Here is a 6,390-nt window from a genome sequence, read left to right on the forward strand (position 1 = left end):
ATCTGTTAGCTTCATCACCCATAGTCTACCTCTCGTGCAACCTTTCTGGCAAACACAGGTCATAGCCTTTCATAATACCAGACACGCTGAGTTGAAATGGGTCAAAGGTCAAGGAATGTATGTCTTCTAAAGAGAGGGCTGCAAGTTCATCTACTGTACTGACTAGGCCATCTGTCACACACACACACACACACACACACACACACACACACACACACACACACACACACACACACACACACACACACACACACACACACAAACACACAAACAAGCCATCTCCTCGGCTCCATCTCTGCACAGTGGAAAATAAACACAATGCAAACAGGATGTCACTTGTCAACATAGTCCTGGTTGAATTGGCCAGAACGAATGAATGTCAAACATCATGCTCCAAAACAAGTCCTACTAAACTGGCTGATTACCATTTAGCGTTTTAAGGTCTCAATATTCAATAGCATGATTGCACTGATAGCTTCATCTGTATGTAAAATGGATGTCTACCCCAGAATCCATAGGCGTAGTAGACTAGTGGTAGCCCAGAATCCATAGGCGTGGTAGACTAGTGGTAGCCCAGTGGTAGCCCAGAATCCATAGGCGTGGTAGCCTAGTGGTAGCCCAGAATCCATAGGCGTGGTAGCCCAGTGGTAGCCCAGAATCCATAGGCGTGGTAGACTAGTGGTAGCCCAGTGGTAGCCCAGAATCCATAGGCGTAGTAGCCTAGTGGTAGCCCAGTGGTAGCCCAGAATCCATAGGCGTAGTAGCCTAGTGGTAGCCCAGTGGTAGCCCAGAATCCATAGGCGTGGTAGCCCAGTGGTAGCCCAGAATCCATAGGCGTAGTAGCCTAGTGGTAGCCTAGTGGTAGCCCAGAATCCATAGGCGTAGTAGCCCAGTGGTAGCCCAGTGGTAGCCCAGTGGTAGCCCAGTAGTAGCCTAGAATCCATAGGCGTGGTAGCCCAGTGGTAGCCCAGAATCCATAGGCGTGGTAGACTAGTGGTAGCCCAGAATCCATAGGCGTAGTAGCCTGGTGGTAGCCCAGAATCCATAGGCGTGGTAGCCCAGTGGTAGCCCAGAATCCATAGACGTAGTAGCCTAGTGGTAGCCCAGTGGTAGCCCAGAATCCATAGACGTAGTAGCCTAGTGGTAGCCCAGTGGTAGCCCAGAATCCATAGGCGTAGTAGACTAGTGGTAGCCCAGAATCCATAGGCGTGGTAGACTAGTGGTAGCCCAGAAACCATAGGCGTGGAAGCCTAGTGGTTAGACTGTTGGACTAGTAACCGGAAGGTTGCAAGTTCAAACCCCCGAGCTGACATGGTACAAATCTGTCGTTCTGCCCTTGAACAGGCAGTTTAACCCACTGTTCCTAGGCCGTCATTGAAAATAAGAATTTGTTCTTAACTGACTTGCCTGATAAAATAAATAACCTGAATTGTTGGAAATTCTTCCTTGTTTTTTTTGTGATGCATCCGATTACAAAAATTGAAAACAAACGGTAACTTATTAAATATTGTAAACATACTCCACTACTTTTCTCCAATAACCAACACGACCATGTTCTGGTTGTCTGGATCAAAGATGGTAGAGACAGCTGACAACAGACAATAAACAGACACAAGCCTACAACTCAAACCCCAACATCTGTACCATTAACAAATATGGGGTCCCATTCGGTTTTCCCTGATCTAGGATTTGTGCTTTCACTGAAGGACAGACTCCTGATCTTCAGACAGGAGACCTTCATCACTTTAATAGACTTCAATATAATGTGGACAGAGCAGGACAGGATGAAAGTGAAAATGAAAAAAAAAAATGAACTAAGGCCGTGAGTAGAAGCTGGGATGCTCAAGTTTCAAAAGGGTGTATGTTACAATTGGTAATCAATGTCTATCTTTAATACTCGCTGTGAAGAAACAGTGATGTGGTTCTCCTGTCTCAGTTGATAAGAGTGTGTTGAGGTCAGAGGGGTTCAAATCCCAAGAAGGATCACATACACTACAAACATATTCATGTCTCTGAACTAGAAGTCATGTTGGATAAGTAGCACATATTATTCTATTATCTTCCATACTCGCTACCGGAAAACATTAAGGGGACAGTCACTACTCTTTACAAAGATAATGGGACTTATCTTTACGGCACAGTGGTTAGCTTTCCTTTTGTTCACATGGGTTCTCAGAGAGCTGGGCGGCAGTGTCAGAGATGGAATAGAGCCGGGACCTCTCCGAGTGTACAATGCATAGGGTTTATCATGCTGCACATCTGGAGAGCAGATGAGAAGAGGGAAAAAGAGAGAGAGAGGAAGGTAGGGGAGAAAAGAAGAAGGAGAGAGAGAGAGAGAGAGAGAGAGAGAGAGAGAGAGTGAGAGAGAGAGTGAGAGACGTGGGGGAGAAAAGAAGGGGAGAGAGAGAGAGAGAGAGAGAGAGAGAGAGAGAGAGAGAGAGAGAGAGAAAAGGAGAGGAGAGAAAGGAGGTAAAGAAAGAGAGTGAGAATAAGAGAGAGAGAGAGAGAGAGAGAGAGAGAGAGAGAGAGATGACAGTCAAAGGGGATCCATAGTGTTTAATGTGGTTCATCCTGTGAAGCTGAGGAGGGCACATCAAACTTCGTTGACTGTCAACATTACAAAGTAGCCTGACCGCCCAAGGAGACAGGGACATCAATATTGTGTGAGAAATTAAACGAGTAACACTTGAGCAAATCTGTGCGGTGAGCATGTGGGTAATCAGTGTGTGTGTGTGTAAAACCAGCCTTCTATCAACAATGAATCCTCTCCAAGGTCTTGTCAGATGGAACGTGAGCACTTTTCTATACAGAGAGACAGAGCTATCTGAAGAGACAAGAAACAAACAACAGACGGTTTGATTGGATTCAACAATTATATTTTAAAATCGGATTACACAATTTCGAAGAAGGGACTGAAAAAGGCTCTTAATTTTAAAAAATTGTGTGCTTTCTTTTTCATTTTCCCCACTAGAACTGAAACGTAAACGTGAAACCCGTTTGTTAATACAGAGAAATAAATGTTGAGACATAGAAACCATAGATATGACTGAACTTGTCACGCCTGCTCCTGCTCTCCCTTTCTGGCGCTCGAGGGCCCTTCATTACGCACACCTGTCACCATCATTACACGCATCAGCGCTCATTGGACTCACCTGGACTCTTTCACATTTTGATTGCCTTCCCTATATCTGTCTGTTTCATGCCCGTCAGCATGGTTGTCGTTTACGTTTCTCCTGTCCAGACGCTGTCTGTATTCTGTTCCTGTCCGTGGTTATTAAATGTTCCCTCCCTGTACCTGCTTCTCGTCTCCAGCGTCGATCCTTACAGAACTAAAGAAGTACTCCACCTCGACACCTCCATGTTTCCCTGCCCTAGGACAGAGATATGACTGAAATAAAGAGATACTCCTCCTAGCCACCTCCATGCTTCCCTGCCCTAGGACAGAGATATGACTGAAGTAAAGAGATACTCCACCTAGACACCTGCATGTTTCCCTGCCCTAGGACCGAGATATGACTGAAGTAAAGAGATACTCCTCCTAGCCACCTCCATGCTTCCCTGCCCTAGGACAGAGATATGACTGAAGTAAAGAGATACTCCTCCTAGCCACCTCCATGCTTCCCTGCCCTAGGACAGAGATATGACTGAACTAAAGAGGAACAACAGCTCCTAGCCACCTCCACGCTTCACTGCCCTAAGACAGAGAGCTATGATAGAACTAAAGAGGAACACCAGCTCCTAGCCACATTCATGCTTCACTGCCCTAAGACAGAGAGCTATGACAGAACTAAAGAGGAACACCAGCTCCTAGCCACCTCCATGCTTCACTGCCCTAAGACAGAGATGGTGCTAGTAGAGCTGAGTTAGAGGTATCAGGTGTAGGGCTTAGTGTTGTGGACACAGCGGCTGCCTCCTTCAGTGTCAGTCTAAAGCCATATCTGAGGCATCTGGGAGCAATGTTCCCTCAACATTTTGGGTATTGTGAGCGGAAACCTGAACATTGTGAGAATGTTCTGCATACTCCGGCGCGTTTACAGTGAACACCGAGGCTGTACCCTTACAGTTGTAGACAGTTTGAGCATAATGTTGGCCTACCAACAAAACCAGTGGAGCAAATCCCATAAAATGCTCACATTGAAATAGCTTTTGATTTCTATGATATAGCCCACAGTAGTCTGTGTGTGGTGTTCAATGCAGGTCTACATTACATGAGACTTTAAAAACGTTTTTACGTTATGAAGGGCTTGACAGTTCATTTATGTTGTTTTACTTGGTCTGTAACACCATGGGCCAAATAGGGGACTGTACATCATTGCATTGTGTTGTATGATGCAAGAAGCTACTTTACAAAATACTATGTATTACTATTACCATACAGAGACTTAGACAATGTAGGCTACCCCTCTGCATACTGGCTTGTTTGCATATTCAAGACTGTCTAAAAATTCAACACTGCCCCTTTAATTAAGACATTTTTTACCTGACGGGGTTTTCAAAGACAGCTTGAAATGTAACCTACAGGTCTTGTAGGAAGCGGTAACTCCCCATTGCTGAGCTATACTTATCTATAACTGCGCTAATAACTTTCTAACTGGCAAAGAATATCACCCATTGTGCACACGTGCGGCACTGCGCATTGATCTGAAAAGCGCACTCACTCGCCAGTGATTGAAAGACCGCTCGTGGGCCCGAATTCTACTCCGTTGCGCTCTGGCTCTGACTACAACAAAATCACAGACTCAGTCTTGCAAAGTTAGATTTGTTTTGATTTGTTGCATTGAAAAGGAGCTGATATAATTTTGATTCGATCACAGAAAAAACGTTGATCTAGAACTAATTGGCGAACTCAGTGACGTTCAATCACTTGCATTTCTACTGCGTGGTAGTCCTGGAGGGCACATTGTCTGGGAGTGTCTCCTCCCTCCTGAGACATTATCACTCATTGTGACCTCCACTCATCTTCTCCCTCCTCAGACTATATAACTCAGTGTGTCCTCCTCTCATCTCCTCCCTCCTCAGACATTATCATTCAGTGTGGCCTCCCCTCATCTTCTCCCTCCTCAGACTATATAACTCAGTGTGGCCTCCTCTCATCTCCTCCCTGCTCAGACATTATCACTCATCAGCTCCTCTTGCCACAGGGCACCATCTGTCAGACTGTTCAGCCATCATTTATCTTCCTTCAGAGAGCTTACACCGCCTCAATGCTCCACTACTCACCGCTGTGTGTGTGTGTGTGTGTGTGTGTGTGTGTGTGTGTGTGTGTGTGTGTGTGTGTGTATGTGTGTGTGTGTGTGTGTGTGTGGTGTCAATGCCCCACTGCTGAGGCCCTCTGATAAACATCCATACTGTATCATCTGAACCAGACAGGCCCTACCCACATGAAATTATACTACAGTTTACCATAGAATACTACAGTACTTACAATATAATTCTATAGTAAACTATAGTATACTTTAAAATAATATACTGCACACTCCCTCGATCATGTGGGATGCAGGTAGCCTAGTGGTTAGAGCATTGAGCCAGTAACCGAAAGGTTGCTAGATTGAATCCCTCAGCTGATAAGGTACAAATCTGATGTTCTCCCCCTGAACAAGGCATTTAACCCACTGTTCCTAGGCTGTTTGTTCTTAACTGACTTGCCTAGTCAAATAAAGGTTCAATTAAAAATGATAATGTGTAGTACTTACTATAGAATGTTGTAGTATACTGTAGAATACTATGTGTGTGACCTACAGGTTAAAGAACAGAGCATCAAGCTCTGAATTATCTGTTCAAACCGCAGTCCTATCTACCTACAGGTTAAAGAAAAGAGCATCAAGCTCTGAATTATCTGTTCAAACCGCAGTCCTATCTACCTACAGGTTATGGAAAATGTGCTCTTTTAGTATTTCTCCAGTAGGTTTCCTGAAGGAGAAAGCCTCCTTCTATGTTCAATATAGTAAATACTACAGTATACTACAATCTGCAAAAACACTACATTAATTACTATAGTATATGCTACAGTTTTCTTTTACTACAGTATTTATACTATAGTTAACTGGAAATACTACAGTATAATATAGTAAATACTACAGTATAATATAGTAAATACTACAGTATAATATAGTAAATACTACAGTATAATATAGTAAATACTACAGTATAATATAGTAAATACTACAGTATAATATAGTAAATACTACAGTAAAAACTACAGTATAATACAGTAAGTACTACAATAAATACTATAGTTTTCACTGTTGTGTTTTTACAGACTAGTCATTAAAGTCTGCAAAAACACTACAGTGAATACTATAGTATTTATACCATAGTACTCAGTAGTATGTTTTCATGTGGGTATTCAGCCCCACTCACATAAATCCCCTGTGGATGCCTCATGAAGGA

At 43.6% G+C, this 6,390-nt stretch overlaps 1 non-coding gene across 1 annotated transcript; it reads left to right on the forward strand.

Annotated features, from left to right (window-relative positions):
• Positions 1–5,875: 5,875 nt before the first annotated feature.
• Positions 5,876–5,928, forward strand: LOC116365210 (U7 small nuclear RNA). The gene has a single exon (XR_004208080.1). It is a non-coding gene; the product is annotated as a U7 small nuclear RNA (small nuclear RNA).
• The last annotated feature ends 462 nt before the right edge of the window (positions 5,929–6,390 follow it).

The sequence above is a fragment of the Oncorhynchus kisutch genome, unplaced genomic scaffold (assembly GCF_002021735.2).
Source record: "Oncorhynchus kisutch isolate 150728-3 unplaced genomic scaffold, Okis_V2 scaffold1202, whole genome shotgun sequence".
In the NCBI taxonomy this organism is placed as follows: domain Eukaryota; kingdom Metazoa; phylum Chordata; class Actinopteri; order Salmoniformes; family Salmonidae; genus Oncorhynchus; species Oncorhynchus kisutch.